This window comes from Gopherus flavomarginatus, chromosome 21 (assembly GCF_025201925.1).
Source record: "Gopherus flavomarginatus isolate rGopFla2 chromosome 21, rGopFla2.mat.asm, whole genome shotgun sequence".
Classification (NCBI taxonomy): Eukaryota; Metazoa; Chordata; order Testudines; family Testudinidae; genus Gopherus; species Gopherus flavomarginatus.
The window spans coordinates 9,985,789-9,999,958 of NC_066637.1; the positions used below are offsets into that span (position 1 = coordinate 9,985,789).

Genomic DNA, 14,170 nt, shown 5'->3' on the forward strand with positions numbered 1-14,170 from the left:
TTATGATCATCAGTCCGAACTCTCACATAAGCCACCACACAGTTATGGGTGAGACACAACTTTTCATTAGAAAGACATGCAATCCTGTTTTGAAAGACTTTAAGGGATGGAGAATCCACTGCATAACTTGGTAACTTGCTCCAATGCTTAATTTTCATCATTGTTAAAAATTTGCACCAAATTGAATGTTCAGCTTCCAGCCACTGAATCTTGTTATGTCTTCATTCTGCAAGATTTAAGATCCCTTCCTCTATTAGAAATCTCCTCTTGACATACAGGATAGAACCAGGAAATGAAAGTGACTAGAAGCTGACTATAAACAAGGATAACAGTTTATGCTGAATTTTAATACTCTTTTTTTGCATTTGGCAAAATAATGCAAGAGTAACTTTTGGTTTATTATTTATAAAAAGTTTCAGGATTAGTTAAAAATGGAATGGATTTTGGAATTACTAAATCTAATGCTGGAATAAGGAAACCTGTAGCAACAGTGTATCTTCAGCGCAAGTTCTGTCCTGTTGGCTGCTTCAGGAATCAGGACATGAAGGAAGTGGAAGAAGGAACATCTCACATTCACACAGCTCTCTGAAGAGGCAAGAAGCTGGAAAGTTTCCTGAGCCAGCAGGGAAAACAGCTTCTTCTTAGGGGTATCCCCAAGGACATGAAGTTCTGGTAGAGACTGAGTTTATTCCTGAATCAGATTTACATTTGGGGTAGAAAGTTGCTTTAGTCCTAAAAATACTCTCCTCAACTATAAACAAAAGTGTAACTAACTGATCCATTTACATTGTCAAAAATGAGTGAAATGCAAGAATAAAACCATCAACATAAATGATTAAAAGTAACTGAGATTTTAAACTTTTGTCAGTATTAATCTAAGGGTATGTCTAGACTACAGGATTATTCCAATTTTACAGAAACCATTTTTTTAAAACAGATTGTATAAACTCGAGTGCACGCGGCCACACTAAGCACACTAATTCGGCGGTGTGCGTCCATGGACCGAGGCTAGCGTCGATTTCCTGAGCGTTGCAATGTGGGTAGCTATCCCATCTTTCCCACAGTCTCCCCCGTCCATTGGAATGCTGGGTTGAGATCCCAGTGCCTGATGGGGTAAAAAACATTGCCGCTGGTGCTTCTGGGTACAGCTTCACCCCTCCCTCCGTGAAAGCATCAGCAGCCAACCGTTTCATGCCTTTCTTCCTGGGTGAACTGTGCAGATGCCATTCCATGGCAAGCATGGACCCTGCTGAGCTCAAGACAGCAATCATGGACTTTTTAAACACCTCATGCATTCTCGTGAAGTCAATGCTGAACCGGGACCTGCAAAGCCAAGCGAGGAGGCAGCGGCTACGGCAGAGCGGCGAAGGGAGTGATGAGGACATGAACACAGAATTCTGTCAACTGCGGGCCCCTGCGCTTTGGAGATCCTGCTGGTAATGGGGCAGGTTCTAGCCACTGAACACCGATTTTGGGCCAGGGAAACAAGCACAGACTGGTGTGACCACATAGTGTTGCAGGTGTGGGACGATTCCCAGTGGCTGAGAAACTTTCGCATGTGTAAGGGCACTTTTATGGAACTTTGTGACTTGCTTTCCCCTGCCCTGAAGCGCCAGAATACCAAGATGAGAGCAGCCCTCATAGTTGAGAAGCGAGTGGCAATAGCCCTCTGGAAGCTTGCAATGCCAGATAGCTACTGGTCAGTTGGGAATCAATTTGGAGTGGGCAAATCTACAGTGGGGGCTGCTGTGATGCAAGCAGCCAAAGCAATCACTAAGTTGCTACTACGAAAGGCTGTGACTCTGGGAAACGTGCAGGTCATAGTGGATAGCGTTGCTGCAATGGGATTCCCTAACGGGGGTGGGGGGGGGGCAATAGATGGAACCCATATCCCAATCTTGGCACCGGAGCACCAGGGCACCCACTACATAAACCGCAAGGGGTACTTTTCCACAGTGCTGCAAGCACTGGTGGATCACAAGGGACGTTTCACCAACATCCGTGTGGGATGGCCGGGAAGGGTTCATGATGCTCGTGTCTTCAGGAACACTACTCTGTTTAAATGGCTGCAGCAAGGGAATTACTTCCCAGACCAGAAAAAAGACGGTTACTCACCTTTGTAACTGTTGTTCTTCGAGATGTGTTGCTCACATCCATTCCAGTTAGGTGTGCGCGCCGCGCGTGCACGTTCGTCGGAAACTTTTTACCCTAGCAACTCCAGTGGGCCGGCAGGTCGCCCCCTGGAGTGGCGCCGCCATGGCGCCCAATATATATCCCTGCCGGCCCACCCGCTCCTCAGTTCCTTCTTGCCGGCGACTCCGACAGTGGGGAAGGAGGGCGGGTGTGGAATGGATGTGAGCAACACATCTCGAAGAACAACAGTTACAAAGGTGAGTAACCGTCTTTTCTTCTTCGAGTGATTGCTCACATCCATTCCAGTTAGGTGAATCCCAAGCCATACCTAGGCGGTGGGGTCGGAGTGAGAAGTCGCGGCATGGAGCACAGCAGATCCGAAGGCCGCGTCCTCTCTTGACTGCTGGACCAGGGCGTAGTGGGACGCGAAGGTGTGGACCGATGACCAGGTCGCTGCCCGACAGATTTCCTGGATGGGCACACGGGCGAGGAAAGCCAGCGACGACGCCTGCGCCCTGGTAGAATGCGCAGTCACACGGCCCGTAGGGACGTGGGCCAAGTCATAGCAGGTCCTGATGCAGGACGTTACCCAAGAGGATAACCTCTGGGAGGAGATAGGAAGCCCTTTCATGCGATCCGCTACTGCCACGAAAAGCTGGGGGGATTTGCGGAAGGGCTTGGTCCTCTCCACGTAGAACGCGAGAGCCCTACGGACATCAAGCGAGTGGAGCTGCTGCTCCCTGCCTGAGGAGTGAGGTTTCGGGAAAAAAACCGGGAGGAATATCTCTTGGTTGACGTGGAAGGCTGAGACCACCTTGGGGAGAAAAGCAGGGTGTGGTCTCAGCTGCACCTTGTCCTTGTGGAAGACCGTGTATGGGGGGTCTACCACAAGAGCCCGGAGTTCCGACACCCGTCTAGCTGAGGTGATAGCTACTAGAAAGGCCGTCTTCCAAGAGAGGTAAAGCAGGGAGCAAGTAGCTAACGGTTCAAAGGGGGCCCCCATGAGTCGGGACAACACCAGGTTAAGATCCCAGGTTGGAGCAGGGGGACGGACGTTAGGGTATAAACGTTCCAGCCCCTTAAGGAATCTAGACACCGTCGGGTGGGAAAAAACAGAGTGACCGTCCGCACCCGGGTGAAAGGTGGAGATAGCCGCTAGGTGGACTCGTAACGACGATATGGCCAGACCTTGCCCTTTGAGGGACCAAATGTAGTCTAAGATGTTGGCTACTGAAACTTCCATAGGGCGGAGATTTCTCTCCACGCACCAATAGGAGAATCGCTTCCATTTGGCCAAATATGTCGCCCTTGTGGACGGCTTTCTGCTGCCCAAGAGCACCTCCCTCACCGGCGTGGAACAGCGCAGCTCAGAGCCAGTCAGCCACGCAGGAGCCACGCCGCTAGGTGCAGCGACTGCAGGTCCGGGTGACAGAGGGTCCCGTGCTCCTGGGTAATCAGGTCCGGATGAAGGGGCAGGGGAACTGGGTCGGCTATGGCCAGGTCCAGCAGCATGGGGTACCAGTGCTGTCTGGGCCACGCCGGGGCTACCATGATCATATGAGCCCTGTCCCTGCGCACCTTCAGAAGGACCCTGTGGACCAACGGGAATGGGGGAAATGCATAGTACAGGTGGGTCGACCACTGGATGAGGAAGGCATCCGCTATCGACCCGGGTTCCCTGCCCTGAAAGGAGCAGAACGCTTGGCACTTCCTGTTCCCCTTGGCCGCGAAGAGGTCCACCCGGGGATAACCCCACCTCCGGAAGATGGAGAGGGCGACGTCCGGGCGAAGGGACCACTCGTGTGACAGGAAGGATCTGCTCAATCGATCCGCCAGCGTGTTCCGTACTCCGGGGAGGAAGGAAGCCATGAGGTGAATGGAGTGGGCTACACAAAAGTCCCAGAGTCGTATCGCCTCGTGGCACAGGGAGGAGGATCTGGTGCCGCCCTGCTTGTTGATATAATACATGGTCGTCGTGTTGTCGGTGAACACCGCGACACAACGACCCTGGAGCTGATGACAGAACGTTTGACAAGCAAGACGGACCGCTCTCAACTCCCGCATGTTGATGTGTAGCCCCACCTCCTCTTGGGACCACAGGCCCTGCGTCCTCAGGGTCCCTGCGTGGGCCCCCCAGCCGAGATCTGAGGCATCTGTTGTTAGGGACACCGAGGGCTGAGATGGGTGGAAGGGGAGACCCGCACACAACACTGACTGGTCCAGCCACCAGCCGAGAGAATCTAAGACCCTCTGGGGGATCGTGATTAACATATCTAGTGGCTGTCTTGTCGGCCTGTAATGACTGATGAGCCACAACTGGAGTGGCCTCATGCGGAGCCGAGCGTAATTGGTCACGAAAGTACAGGCCGCCATGTGGCCTAACAGGGTTAGACACGTCCTCACTGACGTCAGGGGGGCTGTCTGTAGTCGTTGCACGATTGCCGACAAGGCCTGGAACCGCTGCAATGGCAGCAAGGCCCTGCCCACAGTGGCGTCCAGGACGGCCCCGATGAATTCCACCCTTTGTGTGGGGGCCAGGGTGGACTTGTCTGTGTTCACCAAGAGGCCCAGAGTGGCGAACATGTCGGTGATCACACGGACATGGTTGCAGACTTGTTGTTCCGACGTGCCCCGAATCAACCAATCGTCTAGATACGGGAACACGTGGATACGACTGCGCCGAAGCTGCGCCACAACAACTGCCATGCATTTTGTAAACACTCTCGGGGCCGTGGACAAGCCAAATGGGAGGACTGCAAATTGGTAATGCAGAGACCCCACAAGGAAGCGAAGGAAACGTCTGTGGGGTGGCCAGATAGCAATGTGGAAATACGCGTCCTGCATGTCGAGGGCGGCGTACCAGTCTCCCGGATCCAGGGATGGGATAATGGTCCCCAAGGAAACCATGCGGAACTTCAACTTCACCAGGTACTTGTTGAGCTCTCGCAGGTCGAGGATGGGCCTGAGGCCTCCCTTGGCCTTGGGGATCAGAAAGTAGCGGGAATAAAACCCCTTGCCTTTCTCGTTCTCCGGCACCGCCTCTATAGCCCCTTTGCGGAGGAGCGTCTGCACCTCCTGCCGAAGGAATTGCTCGTGAGAGGGGTCCCTGAAGAGGGACGAGGAAGGGGGGCGGGGAGGAGGAAATGAAACAAACTGCAGGCGGTATCCCGACTGCACCGTGCGTAAAACCCAGCGGTCTGATGTTATTAGGGACCACGCCGGGAGGAAAAAAGAAAGGCGGTTGGAAAACGGGGGGAAAGGATCCAATGGGGAAACTGTTACTGCGCCCTCGGGCGCACCTTCAAAATGAAGGCTTGGGACCAGGCGGGGGCTTAGAGGAGCCTTGGTTTTGGCCCCCTTGGTTCCCCGAATGCCTGCGCCTTCCGTTCCTGCCGCGGCGCCTGTTAAGGTCCTGCCGCTGGCGGAACTGGAGATACGGCCTGCGCTGTTGTTGCTGTTGCTGCGGCCGGAAGGGTCTGCGCTGCGTCACTGGAGTGTGCATCCCCAGTGACCTCATGATGACGCGGTTGTCTTTTAGATTCTTTAGTCTAGGGTCTGTCTTATCCGAAAACAGCCCTTGGCCTTCAAAAGGAAGGTCCTGTATTGTGTGCTGGAGCTCCGGCGGAAGGCCGGAAACCTGCAGCCAGGAGAGGCGACGCATTGTTACACCCGACGCGAGGGTACGGGCAGCCGAATCCGCAGCGTCCAGAGAGGCTTGCAAGGACGTGCGTGCGACCCTCTTGCCTTCCTCTAAGATGGCCGCAAACTCCTGACGAGCGTCTTGTGGCAACAGCTCCTTGAATTTGTCTGCTGCCACCCAGGAGTTAAAGGCGTATCTACTTAACAGGGCCTGTTGGTTGGAGACCCTGAGTTGCAGCGCCCCCGCCGAGTACACCTTACGGCCGAGGAGGTCCATCCGCCTAGCCTCCCTGGATTTGGGGGCTGGAGCCTCCTGGCCATGACGCTCCTTATCATTGACAGATTGGACCACCAGGGAACACGGAGTCGGGTGTACGTGGAGGTACTCGTAGCCCTTAGAAGGAGCCATGTACTTCCTCTCGACGCCCTTCGCAGTGGGAGGAATGGAGGCCGGGGACTGCCAGATGGTGGTGGCGTTGGCCTGGATGGTCCGTATGAACGGCAGGGCGACCCTGGTGGGAGCGTCTGCGGAGAGGATGGTGACAATAGGGTCCTCTACCTCCGAGACCTCCTCGGCTTGTAGACTCAGGTTTTGGGCTACTCGCCGGAGGAGGTCCTGGTGCGCCCTGAGGTCCAGCGGGGGGGGGCTGTTAGAGGAGGTCCCAGCCACCGCTTCATCAGGGGAAGAAGATGAGGAGACCCCCGGCAAGAGGGTGTCTAAAGGGGGGTCTCCCTCGGCCCTCGCCTCTGCCTCAGGAGCCAAAGTGGAGTCCTGTTGCTTGGATCCTTCCTCCCCATCCGGGGAGGGAGGGGGGCGAGACAACGAGGCCTCAGGTGCCCTGCGCTCTGCAGTCGGCGGCCTAGCAGGGAGCTGTTGGGGGCCCTGGGCCTGATGATACGCCCAGGGTGTCCAGAAACCCCATTGCTGTGGGGCTGCGTCCTGCTGTGGAGGCTCGCCGAACAGCGCCGCCTGCCGGTCGGTGCCCAGCGCGTAGCCACTGTCCGCCAGCGAAGACACGGACGGCTGCCTCGAGGGCCATGGCGGAGCGGACCCTGGATGGTAATGGTCCGCGCGGGCCGGCACGGGCGATCTTCTCGGTGCCGGGGACCGGTGCCGGGAGTCGTAACGGTGCCGGGAGCGGGACCGAGTTCTGCCACGGTGCCGGGATCTGGATCGGTACCGGGCGCCGCTTCGGTGCCGGGATCGGGACCTGCCACCGGTTCGGTACCGGGAGGTCGACCGGGACCGGGACCTGCCACCAGCTCGGCGCCGGGAGGTCGACCGGTGCGGCGAACGTCTGGATCGGCTCCTGGACTCGCGGTGCCGGTAACGGCGGCTGGAGTCCGACCGCGATCGTCTCGGTGTCGACCGGCGCCGCGAGTGCGACCGGTACCGCTGAGGGGAGCAGTGCCGGGACTGCGAGCGGCGGCGGGATCTGGAGCGACCTTGACGTCGGGACCTGGAGCGAGAACGAGAGTCCCGGGACGGTGCCGACATCATAGGCTTGCCTCTGGACACAACCCGCACCGGAGGTACCGGGGGTGGTAGCTGCGTGGGCTCGGTCAGGGCTATGAGGTCCCGTGCCGAGGCGAAGGCCTCTGGTGTAGATGGCACCACTATCTCAACCCCAGATGTCATGGGGGAGCTTGGCGGCACCGGACTCGACGGACCCGCCGGGCCCGGAGTCGACGGTGCCGGCGGCGCCGCGGCCGATACTGAGGCCGGGCGCTCCACTCGGGTGTGCCTGGCCGGAGTAGTGGACTTCGACGGCCTAGGCTCTGTCCCCGGTGCCGGAGAAGGTCGGTGCCGGGGAGTCTTCTCGGTGCCGGTGCGATCCGGTGCCGGCGCCGACATCACGGCCTGCGAAGCCGCCGGGTCAAGTGCCGCCTCCAGGAGGAGAGTCCGGAGCCTTTGATCCCTCTCCTTCTTAGTCCTTGGCTTAAAAGCCTTGCAGATGCGGCACTTGTCGGATCTATGCGATTCCCCCAGGCACTTCAGGCACGCGTCGTGGGGGTCGCTCGTGGGCATAGGCTTCTTGCAGGCCGCACACTGCTTGAAGCCCGGCGAACCAGGCATGAGCCCGGTGCCGGGTGCCGGGAAGGGCTAAGCCCCCGGCGAAAAACTATTTACAACTACTTAACACTTAACTACTACTATCTAACTAACAGTCTAATTAACAACTACAATAGAGATAACGATAGAAAAACAAGGAGAGCTAGGGACGTGGAGGACAGCTATGCCGCGCTCCACAGTTCCAACGACCGACACGGCGGTAAGAAGGAACTGAGGAGCGGGTGGGCCGGCAGGGATATATATTGGGCGCCATGGCGGCGCCACTCCAGGGGGCGACCTGCCGGCCCACTGGAGTTGCTAGGGTAAAAAGTTTCCGACGAACGTGCACGCGCGGCGCGCACACCTAACTGGAATGGATGTGAGCAATCACTCGAAGAAGAATAACAGTTGGGGATGTTGAAATACCTGTAGTTATCCTGGGGGACCCAGCCTACCCCTTGATGCCATGGCTCATGAAGCCATACACAGGCAGCCTGGACAGTAGTCAGGAGCTGTTCAACTACAGGCTGAGCAAGTGCAGAATGGTGGTAGAATGTGCATTTGGCCGTTTAAAGGCACACTGGCGCACAGTACTGACTCACTCAGACCTCAGCCAAACCAATGTCCCCATTGTTATTGCTGCTTGCTGTGTGCTCCACAATCTCTGAGGGAGTAAGGGGGAGACCTTTAAGACGGGGTGGGAGGCTGAGGCAAATCACCTGGCCACTGATTATACACAGCCAGACACCAGGGCGATTAGAAGAGCACAGCAGGAAGCAGTGCGCATTAGAGAAGCTTTCAAAACCAGTTTCATCACTGGCCAGGGTACAGTGTGACTGCTGTGTTTGTTTCCCCTTGATGAACCCTCCCTCCCTTGATTGACTCATTCCCTGTAAGCAACCCACCCACCCCCTTCAATTACAGCTTGCTTAAGGAAATAAAGTCACTATCATTTAAAAAATCAAGTATTCTTTATTAATTCATTATAAAAAGAGGGAGAGAACTGACAAGGTAGCCCAGGTGGGGTTTGGGAGGAGGATAGTAGGGAAGGAAAAAGCCACTAAAAAAATTGCATAATAATGAGAGCCTTTTGGTTGGGCTGTCCACGGGGGTGGAGTGAGCGGGCGCACGGAGCCTACCCCCACGAGTACTCGTCTGGCAGGTGAGGAGGGTAAGGAACATGGTGAGGGGGGAGGGTGCTTATAGAGGGGCTGCAGCGGCACTCTGTGATCCTGCTGCCGTTCCTGAAGCTCCACCATACGCCAGAGCATGTCAGTTTGATCACACAGCAGCCCCAGAGTTGCATCCCACCACCGCTGATCTTCCTGCCGCCACCTCTCATCCCGAGCATCTCTCCTCTCCTCACGTTCGCCCCTCCTGTCCTCACGGTCACTGGCATCTTTCCTATACTTTGCTACCACGTCCTTCCACTCATTCAGATGAGCTCTTTCATTGCGGGTCTCTTCCATGATTTCTGAAAACAGTTCTTCTCATGTCTTTTTTTTTCCGCCGCCTTATCTGAGATAGCCTTCGAGATGGTGTAGGGAGACTTGAAAAATTTGCAGCTGCATGAGGGAGGGAAAAAAAGAGAGAGAAGTATTTTAAAGAGATACATTTTAGAGACACCCCTGCACCCCCCATCCCCGCGCTTGGCTACCTGCAGGGAAGGATTTCTTTTAAGCCACAGGCAAAAAGCCCAGGAGGAACGGCCATATCTGTCCCCTTACTTAAATTACTGAATTTCAACCAGGTTACCATGAACGATATCACTCTCCTGAGGATAACACAGCGAGATAAAGAACGGATGTTGCTTGAATACCAGCAATCACCGGGACCATACGCAGCTAGGCTTTGTCATGCAATGATACCAGATTACTTGCTACATGCATGGTATGGTCAAGTGTCCTACCACGGAGGACGGAATAAAGCAGCGCTGCCCAGAAACCTTCTGCAAAGGCTTTTGGAGTACCTCCAGGAGAACTTCATGAAGATGTCCCTGGAGAATTTCCGCTCCATCCCCAGACATGTTAACAGACTTTTCCAATAACTGTACTGGCCGTGAATGGAACCCAAGTCCTCAGGGCAAATTAATCATTAAAAAACGCTTGCTTTTAAACAATGTCTTATATTGACAAGGTACACTCACCAGAGGTCCCTTCCATGGCTTCATTGTCTGGGATAGTTGCTTGGGATGGTGGGAGGGTAATACCGTCAGGGTGAGAAAAAGCTCCTGGCTGTTGGGGAGAACAGAGTGCTGCATGCTCTCTGCAAGCTCGTCCTCCTCATCTTCCCCATCCACAGAATCCTCAGCCATGGCTGCGATTACCACCCCCACCTCAGAATCCACGGACAGAGCTGGGGTAGTGGTGGCGGACCCCCCTAGAACTGCATGCAGCTCAGCATAGAAGCAGCATGTTTGCAGCCCTGCGCCGGATTTTGTTTGCTTCTTTGGTTTTCTGGTAGGCTTGTCTGAGCTCCTTAACTTTCACACAGCACTGTACTGAGTCCCTGGTGTGGCCTCTCTGCATCATGGCCTTGGAAATTTTTTCAAATGTTTTTTCATTTCATCTTTTGGAACGGAGTTCTGTTAGCACGGAATCCTCTCTTCATACAGCGATCAGATCCAGTACTTCCCGTGCAGTCCATGCTCGAGCTCTTTTTCGATTCTCAGGAGACTGCACTGTTACCTGATGAGCTCTGCGTGGTCACCTGTGCTGATGATCTCTCCACGCTGGGTGAACAGGAAATGAAAATCAAAAGTTCGCGGGGCTTTTCCTGTCTACCTGGCCAGTACATCCGACTCCAGACTGCTGTCCAGAGTGGTCAAAATGGTGCACTGTGGGATAGCTCCCGGAGGCCAATACTATCCAATTGCGGGCACACTAACCCTAATCCGACATGGCAATACCGATTTGAGTGCTACTCCCCTCATTGGGGAGGAGTACAGAAATCAGTTTAAAGAGCCCTTTATATCGATATAAAGAGCTTCGTTGTGTGGATGGGTGCAGGGTTAAATCGGTTTAACGCTGCTAAATTCGGTTTAAATGTGTAGTGTAGACCAGGCCTAAGACTGCCTTTATCTGTGTTGCTAGTATTCTGTTTGCAACTATGAGTCATTTTACGTAGTTTCCTTTTACCATTCTTTAATATTAAATGGTATTTTACTCCCTTCAAAATTAGGACTGCAAACATGGGCAATCTGATGAACAGACTGGAAAAGTGGACTAGTTTCATGGTAGATTCTGTATGGATTTCTGCCATCTTTGTAGCCGGTGTACACAGTTTTTTGTATTGCTATAACAATCAGTCTGGAAAAATACATAGTTAATGTAGCAACACCCGCTAGTGTGGATGCAGTTATACCAGGTTAAAGGTGTTTACATCAGTATCACTTTTAAGCGGTCAATGTTCAACATCTCTGCACTTCCTAAAACAGAAGTCCACTATAATATGAGAGTGCACACATGCAGGTCACCATAATTCCCTCAGCTGGAACCACGAGCAGTTTATCAGTTGAATTCTGCATTGCTTATAACATGGTCCCCAAGAGCTGATTTGGTGATCTACTGCCAGAGTTCTGTCGTGCTGTGCATGAGACAAAATTTTCAGCGCTGGTCCTGCTCACTGGGCCAGTGGGGACCGCAGCAGACATAGCAGCAGCCTCAAAGGAACTGGATGGTAGAGGAGATATCTGGCATCACCCAAAAGCAAACCCCTCTGACCACTGAGGGGGTACGGAGCAGGCTTTCCCTGGGCCCGAAGGAAGACAATGGGGATGCAAGTCTTGAACTATGGGAAGTACAAAGCAAGACACATGGGACTGTAAGCACAGCAGCACTGATGTGGAGGGACAAAACTTCTAATTAAAAACAAATTACAACTTTCTGAGAAACAAAGCTTTAGGTATAATCTTACTGACTAAATGCCACCAACTCAACATGAACCAAGGCTATAAAAAAATCCAGAACACCACCACCTGGCAATGAAATCTGTCAGTGGCACACAGTGCACACTCGGCCCTACACACACTTACATTTTCAAACACTGGCCTTTGGGGCAGGAACGGCCCTTTACTATATATCTGTTTAGTTCCTAGCATAACGGGCCCCCATCTTAGGCAAGGCCTCCAGGCACCTTTGCAATGTAGGAGTTCTGCACGACCACCACCCTCTCACTCACTGTGTAACAAGTGTCACCCACATTTTGCTGAAGGGAAGCAGACACCAAGGGGTTAAATGACTTGTCCAAGACCACTCAGTCAGTGGCAGAGATGGCTCTTTGGAGTTTCTAGCTTCCAGTCCCAAGCTCATTCCGTCAAAGCATGCCAGCTCCTACACCTAGACACAAACCTAACAGGAATGTTGTTCATCCTAGATTGGCTCTCTCCCCTCTTACAACAGGATAATCAGTTTAGAAATCTGCATGAGTGTGTATGCACATGGTGCCAGACAAAGTGAGGGATAAAACAAGGGCTCAGAAAAGTGGAAGAACTGTGCAAAATGAAACACAGCAATAGAGGAGAGTATTTTAGATCAGCAGTGGTACATCATAAAGCATTCCTAGGAAACAGTCATGTGTAAGCGGTCTGGGGCAGAGACCATCTTAGTCTGTTTGTACAGCAACACAAGGCGAGGGGCCTTCTGGGTGCTAATGTAAGAAATATATACTATGTACAAGAATTTTACCACGTGCAAGTGATTAGCAAAGACTGAACTGTTTAGAATATCATGCTTTTTAAATAATATTTTTTGTTTTCCAAATGTAATATTTTTGTCTGACAAATATATGTTCTGTTATGACCTGGAGGGGTTTTAATTTTTTTCCACCGCCACTATTTTAAGTTAAACTGATACTTTTCAAAAATAAATATCAGGGAGCTTTCATTTCTAAGCCAGAACACAGTATCTTTTCATTTTTAAAGATCTGTGACACGTGTAGTGCTGGGAAAAGGTGCTCGACAGATACCCCTGGAGAACAAAAGCCTGTTTATCCCCAGGATAGGAAAGGCACAAACACTATGCAGCACTACCTCACCAACATACCTTACCCCTGACCCAATGGACCCACCCACCAGGAGTAAGCAAGGGTGGTCTCACACTAACCAATGTGTCTGTACCTAGAAAACAGTGTTTTGGGAAGCCCAACACACAACTTTTCAGCAAGATTTTAAGAACATATCCCCTATCTATACACATAAAAGAGCAAAGAATATTAAGAATCACTCATGTACCATATTGGTACAATATACAACCCCAGCCACTCAGAAATCAGCAACAGCCCACATCTAGCTAAACAGCCTCGGAATTATTTCATGCTTAATGACTACTCAAAGATATGAAGGCATAAAATTTTAGGAGCTATGGTGTTCACTGGACTGATCTGGCCTGGTGAGAGGATAACTCAACAGTTATGGCTCATTCACTAATTGGACTCTGCTGAGACTGGCAACCAGGATGTCCAAGCCAATGCTATGCCAGTGTTTGCAATGTGTATACTTACTTACTAGTAACCTCCAGGTCACTGAACTGTCAAGCACAGGCTGGAACTGAACAGGCAACCTGCAGGTAAAAGGCTGTATACGTTCTATTAAAAGCACTCTGAGCCATCCTGTCACCCTAGAACTCAATACTCCAACAACCAGCAGACACGTTATTCTGAATCAAGAACTACAGTAAAGTGGCATAAAGTCCAGTCCATCATATCTGTAATCCAATTGGCTAGACAGAGGTCATTATGAGACCAGCACTGACTATTTCACACATCACTGCACAAGCTCCGCTGGTTCTCTGAGCAAAACAGCACTGCGAATCAAGCTTCCTTTTGCTCATTTAGCTTAACATACACAGCGCCCCAAATCCTTTTTATAATCAGCAATGACAACTTATTCGCAGTTTTCCCTAGTTAGGCACTGACCTCAAAAAAACAACTGCCACACATCTATCGGGTTTGCTTGAGCAGCTTCTATGCCTATTCACATGCAGGGGGTCGGAGAGACAGAAGGGGGGAAATGGCATCTATTTTATATGGTCATCCAGTCTGAATTCTTACAGATGCTACTTTGGCCCACTACAACAGATGTGGGCATAGCTCATACAGCTATACATTTTAGACACACGTTTGTTGCATACAGCTGTGACAGGCAAGCAGAACTATGCTATTGGCTTTCACATACTTCAAAAATTATCACCAGAACTATCACTTGTCCTGGGAAACAGGTTCTCAATCACAACGATCTCCACCCACCTCCAAAGCAACCAATGGCTGCAGATCTACGACCCTCCCTGAAACATTATCTAAACACAGTCTCTTGCAGGCCCAAACATTTCCTTAAGAGTCACATAGGCA

At 52.2% G+C, this 14,170-nt stretch overlaps 1 protein-coding gene across 6 annotated transcripts in view; it reads right to left on the bottom strand.

The window, feature by feature from the left end:
* Window positions 1–14,170, bottom strand: part of RERE (arginine-glutamic acid dipeptide repeats) — a 402,343-nt gene that overhangs the window by 147,814 nt on the left and 240,359 nt on the right. The window lies entirely within an intron of this gene.